Below are 8,167 nucleotides of genomic sequence, written 5' to 3'. Positions count from 1 at the left end.
TTTAACTGTCCATCCTTTTTCCTTTACCAATGTCTTTCATTTCCCCTGAAAATTTTAGTTATAATATTTAGCCAAACCCCAAAATCTCCAAAATTTGGTTGTGAATTGTAAAATAAAGATACATTTTCCATTTTTGATCCAGAATCTGTAGGAAGAAACACTTTTTTTTCTCTCCACTCATCTGTATTAAGGAACACCCACATTTGGCTCTTCAGAGACTGAGATACTTAGTCCTTGTTCTCGTATCCCATCCGAAGTTAGTCTTTTTTTTCTTTTCCTGGAAGAGGGACGAGTTAATTTATGGTACGTGACAGCTTTATTGTTCGAGTTGGACGCACATCTCTATCCGTATCACTTCATTACAATTCATTACTTCGAATGTTTGTTATGTATCTACGTATGCTGTAATACCGACCCGTGATTTATTGCTTACAGTTCACCTCATAAGTAATTATAGAGTAACTACAGCTTTACAGCGTTGGCTCGGCGCTCCAACACGATGGATTTGAACAAAACAATGACCATGTGATTAACGTGTAGAATGTCAGGTTTAAATCAAGGGGCTTTCCATCGGGATTGTGTGAACCAGAGTCAAAATCACGAGCACAACCGGCTCGATTGCTATGTGGTTTCCGTGCTAGCGGTTTGTCTCGGCATCGTTATTTCGTGCACAAATGAGAATTCTCAAAGGAGAATTGATTTTTAGATGTAGCCTTAGGGTCTGTGTATGTTTCATCCAAAGCAGTTTGATGTATCAAGAAAAGTCAGGATGCGGAAAACGAAGAAACAATATTCACAATTAAGCTTCTTATGTGCCCCCCCCCCCCCCCCCCCATTATTAAGCATGTAAACAACATTAAAAATACATAAGCAGTCATTTCTTGATGTGAATTTGAATCTTGTTGTTTTTATTTCTGTAAAAGCCGTGCATTAGCAGACCTTCTTAAGAGCATGTTGTTTTCCTTCATGGTTCTTAAAGGAAATATAAGAGTAAACTATCATATAACGAGGGTTAGGACGGATGCAATCGCAGTTAAGAGCTTTATTGAAGAGCGTACATTCCAGAGGGCAAGGCAAAAACAACAACAAAGACAGGCAGAGGTCAGGCGATCAGGAAAACACGCTAGAGAAGGTAAGGCAGAAATCAAGGTCAAGGGTGATGCTGAATCAATACCAGAATAACAATATAAGAGCAAGGCTTGGTAAACGACAGAGACAATAACAACTGAGCGTATTACTTCGTAAAGACCACCGTGCTTCACAGTTGGTATGAGGTGCTTCTTCTGAAAAGCTGTCGTTAGACCGAGCCAAACATGTCTGCTGTTACTTTGATTCATCTGTCCAGAGTACATTATTCCAAAAGGCCTGGTCTTTGCCTGTATGCTCATCGGCAAACTTGCAAAGGCTTTTTCCTGGCACGCCTCCCATGAAGGTCCAATCTGTGCAATCTGGTGACAGTTTCATTGGCTCCCAAGGCTCACTGATGATCGTGAGGAGCGAAGGCTAGCCCGTCTGGTCCGATCCCATAGAAGACCTGTTGTAGCACAAATTGCTGAAAACGTTTTGCACTCAAGTCTCCATCAGTGATCGGTTGATAACGTCAACCGAATAGACTTCATGTTAAAACTGTAATGAACTTGATTACACAATGGCAGTTTTTGACCATGTAGTACACAGTTATAAAGGGAATTACTTATCATTGCACTATTCGTTGTCACCCAGATGACGATGGGTTCCATTTTGAGTCTGGTTCCTCTCCAGGTTTCCTCCTCATATCGCCTCAGGGAGGCTTTCCTCGCCAACGTCGCCTCTGGCTTAATCATTAGGGGTAAATTCATATATTTAAAACGTATATCCTGAATTGATATATTTCTCTAAAGCTGCTTTGTGACAATTTCCATTGTTAAACGCGCTAGACACATAACATTACACTGGACCGAATTGTTTTGTCTGCTCTGTTGAATTGAATTCAAAATAAAACATTATACTATACTATATACTATACTAGTACTATATCCAACAACTTCCAAGAAAAATAAAGGTCTGTAAATGTTTTTTTGGAATGATTTGGACTTCAGGTTCCTAGAAAGCGATCTGATCTTAAAAACGATGCCTGTGTGTCTTAATGAACAACACATTGCCTAGTGCTTAAGCAATAACTGTTTTGAAAAATCAGGGTCAATGCTGTATTTAGCAACTAGTCAAATCTTTAAACTGTTGCCTAGAACTTTGAGCAAATTCTTTCATTTGTCTTGCATGTTGGTTTGGAGGTATTTTGACCCAATTGCCTACACAAAGCTGTTTCAGGTCCTGCATTTGAATGAGACTGATGTCAGGACAAAGTACCCTCAAATACACCGTTTCTTGTTTGAGCCAGTCTGTGGTGGATTTACTGCTGCGCTTTGGATTGGTGTCTTGTTGTATAGTACTCAACGTACTTGTTTCCAGCGAACACGATCTTAAACATGACTTTCTGAAGTCTGAGACTCTCTGCCATCTTCCCTGTGATGGTCTGTTTGGCCTGTCATGTATCCCTTTTCACTTCCTGCGTCTTTTCGGGGCTTTTTGAAACACATACTGTACTTATTAGGGTCCAAAACCTTATGATCGCTCCAGTGAAGAACATTTTAGCCCCCCAAACCGTCCAGATATCTTTTTGCAGCATCTAAAATTCAGACATTTGGTCGGATCTGAGCAGTGTAAACACTTCATAACTGATTCTGCTGCTGAGGTCTGCTGTCCGACCCTTCAATAAACATGACTGGTCAGATATTTCTGCCCAAGCAAACATGCTTCATATGTTTTAGGTCTCACCCTCTTGCGAATTAGAAACTCTTTGCATATATCAATTCTTCATTTCAAAGTTATTGTTACCTCAAAGTTGATTATTTTCCAATTATACCAAAACAATCCCACAGAAATCGACCCTTTGTCCATTTACAGTTACATTTAATGTTGTATAACAACACTATTTGGTCTCTTTAAGGTTCTTCAGTTGTCCTGCTCTGGAAATCCTAGAAATCTTCAACATTGTGTTTTCCTATCAGAATTTATTCCAAGTAGAAACCTTCTAAGAGTTTAAGCACCCTTAATTATCCAATAAACCCTTAAAAGAACCACGAATAACCCATTTTTCTATGACTGCACCAAGTACCAAGACAGTTTAACAAAATATTTAACACCTGACAGGTTCTGGGCTTTTAAAAGAAAATAAATACCAATAATTTGGAGTCTAACCCAAAACATAACCAGTTAATACATACATTTTGTAGAAGAATAATGTTCTTTAAGGGTTCCTTGGATTAGCTTCCAGCGTACCTTAAACCTTTATATATATATATATATATATATATATTTGCTACATCCTTACATTTAGAAGCTTAAAGGAGTCTCCTTTGAGCCAATAGCAAATAAATTGTCTTCTAAATATACGCCGACGTTTGAGTTTCACATTCGTTTGCTGCTTACGTATCAGACTCTGCTATTTTTATGAGGTGCAGAGGGAGAATGTCTCGCTTTGTGTGCTGAATATTGGGCTGGCAGTAACAGGTAGAACGTCAGCAGGTTTTGATGACAGGAAGGAGTAGAGTGTTTACAACTCGCCAATCAAAGTGCTCTTTATGGAGCAGCCCTGGTGCCTGGCGTTGTGGTTCGAGAGGGTCATTTAAGTTCAGAAATAAACCTGTTTACGCGTTCAGGGAATTTAGCACTCGCCTTAATGGATGTTTGTTGGTAACTTCTAGTAACCTCTGCCTTAACATTGCCTTAACACTGCCTGTATGTGCTGTCAGGATTACAGTTTTTCCTTGTTGCTCTGTTGGAAACAATTCTTAAATCACACGTCACTCAAAACACTGTATGAGCTGTCCTTATGAATAAGAAATTTCTTAAAACAGTAAGTATTTCACCTTGCTCTCATACTGGCATTAAATATACAGTATAAATGCGCTTCCCTTTAATCGGATCGATTTTTGCATAAAATCACAACAAGGTTGGAAAAAGAAATTTGCAAAAGAGTCCAGGCAACATAACCCATCTAATTTGTGCATCGTCAGATTGAGTACGAGCACAGACACTACTTATACTGCATTTGCCTAATTTCCGACCTCTGCTCGGGAACTCACGAAGGTCTCCTCAACTCCGAGTTCAGCAAGTGACTCAAATCAACATGGCTGCTCACAGCATCAGCAGAGTTCGCTTGTTAGATCTATAACACTGACTAAACAGTTCGCCGTTTCGAGGACGTAAATGTGCATTACTCGTTACGTCTAGCTGGATTAGCTTGTTGCTAACAAAAAGAAACATGTAGGTGTCTCTGTTTTTTCCCACTTTGTAGCTCGAATGCAAGGAGGTTGAAAAATGACATAATTCCTATCTCCAACTTCCCCCTTCTGAGGCAAGTCAAATGCAGAATTAATAAAAATGGGTATTCCGTATGCCCCGCCCCTCCAGTAAAACCGGCCGATCGCTTTGTGGTAAAGATGTAAGCAGAAAGTGCTCGGCTTGTCACACAGTAACAATGATGCACAGTTATATGATACTTTGTTTCGTAGTTAAAGAGAGACGAGCATGAGCAACTGAAAGAAAAAAAAAAAAAAAGTTTGGGGCTAGATTTGTCCAATTTAAACCACCATCTTATAAATCCATGTTCGAAAGATCTTGTTTATCGATATTGGGTTTATGGGTCTCTCCACATGTTTGTACAGTATGCCTGAGGGACCCAGGGAACTTGGCCAAGATGGCCGCCGAGTGGACAGACTATACTAGGAGGACTCTAGTGTTGTTGTAGCAGTGGAAACAGTAAACTTGCGATGCAAAGACTGCAGTGACAAGTTCATTCTCCTGTCATTGCAACTCTCCCATGTGTATGATGGGGTGAAACTGACTTCTAGCTGCTGCAATTTCTGAATATGGAGCAGGCCGATATCAGAGATATGCTATTGACAGCTAGACAGCAGTGTGTGGATGGAGAGTGTGGCGATGGAGAGGATTTACATTCTTTGGTTGTCATATTTTTTTAAGGCAATGTGATGTTTTTCTATTTCTATTTTCAATTTTTCATGACTGCTCCTGTACCATTCTGTGTTTATACTCTGTCATACTAACACAGTTCGTTATCCTTTTGATTTTCTTGGTTTAACCATTGATAAGGAATAAAACACTTGGGCATGCTGTTATAGGAAAATAATCAATGGACAGGATGGTGTGATAATTCGATTATTGTCCAATAATATTTACATTTTAGGGCATTTGGCAGACACCCTCATCTAGAGCGACTTACATTTATCTCATTTTTATACACCTGAGCAGTTGAGGGTTAAGGGCCTTGCTCGAGGACCTAACAGTGGCAGCTTGGAGGGATTTGAACTCATGACCTTCCAATCAGTAGTCTTAACCACTGAGCTACCACTGCTCACATCCATCCATTTTCTATAGCACTTATCCTACACAGCCCGGACAGGGGGCCAGCCCATTGCAGGGCACAATCGCACACACATTATGGATAATCTGTAAATCCCAATCTGGCTACAACACATGTCTTCGGACTGGGGGAGGAATCCGAGTAGAGTACATCCCCGAAGCACGGGGAGAACATACAAACTCAGCGCAAACAGGGCGGAGGCAGGATTTGAACCACCAACATTGGAGGTGCAAGGCGAACGTGCTAACGTTCAGCTAAGTCATTTTGTCAAGTGCCATGTGGTACTTTTTATCCACGGTGGTTACCTCACTTTCTGTTGCAGTTAATAAAAGAAGGAAATGTGGCTTGGTGCATAGAAATAAACTCAACGAAACTAAACACATCTTCCACCATGTAGACTTTCCTGTGTCGGAAAACTTAAAGTTACTTAAAGCTTTTTCTCAGACTGTTACAAAGCGTTGACACTGGAGACTCCTTCCTTGACTGTTACTCCCTACAAATCCCAACGAATGAGCTGTTACTATAGAAACGATAAAGTCACATAAAGCAGCCGAAACTACTGCCAGAGCCACTTGTATATGTAATACAAAGTGTTATGAAAACAATCAGAAGCGAGAAATCATCCACAGTGTGGTTTTAAATGAAATTATACCCTCGACTTGACGACACCTTGCAGCTCTGCTGTTTTTAAGGCGAGCTCTCGCTGGAATGTGGACCCAGACAAGGGGCTGGAGAAGGGAGAGATCCGGGCGTCTCTCCAGAGTGTAGCTCATGCACTCTTTTCAACACCACATTAGAGCTAATATTTTGCTAACGGCGATTGTATATTGCATCTTGCCCATTTGGCTTGAGGACAATTTTACAGTCTTAAGGTTATTGAGGTTGTATGTGGGCTTGGAGCGGGAAATAAAGAAAGCAATATCGTTGCTCTCAAAGAGGAGAATAAAGCTGTAGTTTTGGACCGAGTACGCATGAACATCTTAGTCTTTGTGGTACATGGAGCATTGCAGAACACAATGAGCCATTTATGAAGCAGATTCAAAGCAGATTCAAAGATAAATGGCGCGGCTCGAGTCTCGAGCGTGTTTTGACTCGGGCACCTCGAGGCAACGGATGTCCCTGTGTGCGTATTAAGAATCCGCTAATGTCTTCGATGTTTGTACCTGACAAATCCGAAGACAGATGCTATTAGAGATGATTGATAGAGGATCGAGGGATGGAGATGTTAAAAAAAAAAAAAACGAGACGAGACAAGCGAGAACGCACGTGATACGATATCGGCAAGGTCTGACCCCGGATTTGCATTTTAATACCTAATTTATTCTGTAGCGTGTCATTCTTTTGAAGGACAAAATAACTCACGTGTGGCATTGTGTAAGTTATTGTTCGGAAACACAGAGCTGCATTCCAGCGAATCATAATAGCTGTATGGTGTGGAGAAGGTCAGTGTGTGTGTGCGTGTGTGTGTGTGTGTGTGTGTGTGTGTGAGGACAACCGGTGTTGTCTGAAGGTATGGATAGGGCTTTTGTATTGCTGTCTGAAGCCGTGTCTGGCTCCTTCCACTTCCCCCTGCAGCAAAGCTCAGCCTATTACCATTCAGCTCCCGTCACCTGCCTTTCCCTCGCTGGCACTGTGTACCGAGTTCTATGACAGAGAGATGGATGATTATACGCAGGAGGACACAGAGAACTGTGTCTGTCTCGCGCTGACTGCTTTCATCCTTACAAAACCCTGAAGTCATCGTTTTAATGATGTAGGATACTTCTAGCACTTAACGCAGAGTTAGCTAGATATCGTATTCATTATTTACTGCAGTATTTTAATCTCGGCTTGTTGAATTCTCATGTTGATTCATTTTCTACAACAGCAGCTCTGACAGACATTCTGGCTGCACAGGTTTATGACGACTTGCTTGTTTTAATACGTTATCGTTTCTACAGCAACGGCATGTTAATCGGGGCACTATGGTGGACGATCCATATAAGCTAAGACAGATTTTTTTTAAAAGCCGGAAAAAAAATAATCGTTTGATGCGATGAAGTTTTCTGTAAGGAGTGAGAGGGTTATTTAACCATTTATGGAAGGAGTCTCCAGTGTCAGCGCTTTGTAACGGTCAGTAAGTTTTTAGATGCGGTGATGGAGGATGGAGTCCGTGCTCGCTGTAGCGTCAGATTCCTGTTCTTAGCTGACATGAGTGGAAGCCGACGTGGTCGACTGCTGTTGCAGCTCGTATTCCTCAAATTTCAAGATGTTGTGCGATGTTCTGAGATGCTTTTCTGCTCACCACGGTTGTAAAGAGTTGTTATTTGAGTTACCGTAGCCTCCCTGTCAGCTCGGACCAGTCTAGACGTCCTCCTCAGATCTCCCTGAGATCATATTTTCCTCCATTCTGATGTTTGATGTGAACTTCAGCTCTTGGATTTTATGCAATGCACTGCTGACACATGATTGGCTGATTTAAATTGATGATTGGCTATATTTCAATTTAAATAGTGAAGTTAAAGCCTATTAATTGAATTCAAATTAAATTGTTTCCTAGAACAAGTAGTGTTCCTTTAGAAGTTAGGAGAAGAAGTGAGCAGCATCTTAGGTTGGGAAGATCCCCATCATCAGAAACACTGTTAAAGCACAACCTATTATGGTTTTGAAACGTGCCTAATTTTGTTTTAAAGCTCTCATACAATAGATTTACATGCATCCAAGGTAAAAAAAAAAAAAAAAAAACTCTTTAATTGATAAATGACT

This window comes from Ictalurus punctatus, chromosome 17, assembly GCF_001660625.3.
Source record: "Ictalurus punctatus breed USDA103 chromosome 17, Coco_2.0, whole genome shotgun sequence".
Lineage (NCBI taxonomy): Eukaryota > Metazoa > Chordata > Actinopteri > Siluriformes > Ictaluridae > Ictalurus > Ictalurus punctatus.
The sequence above is the reverse complement of the archived record's forward strand: the minus strand, read 5'-3'. Positions refer to the sequence as shown.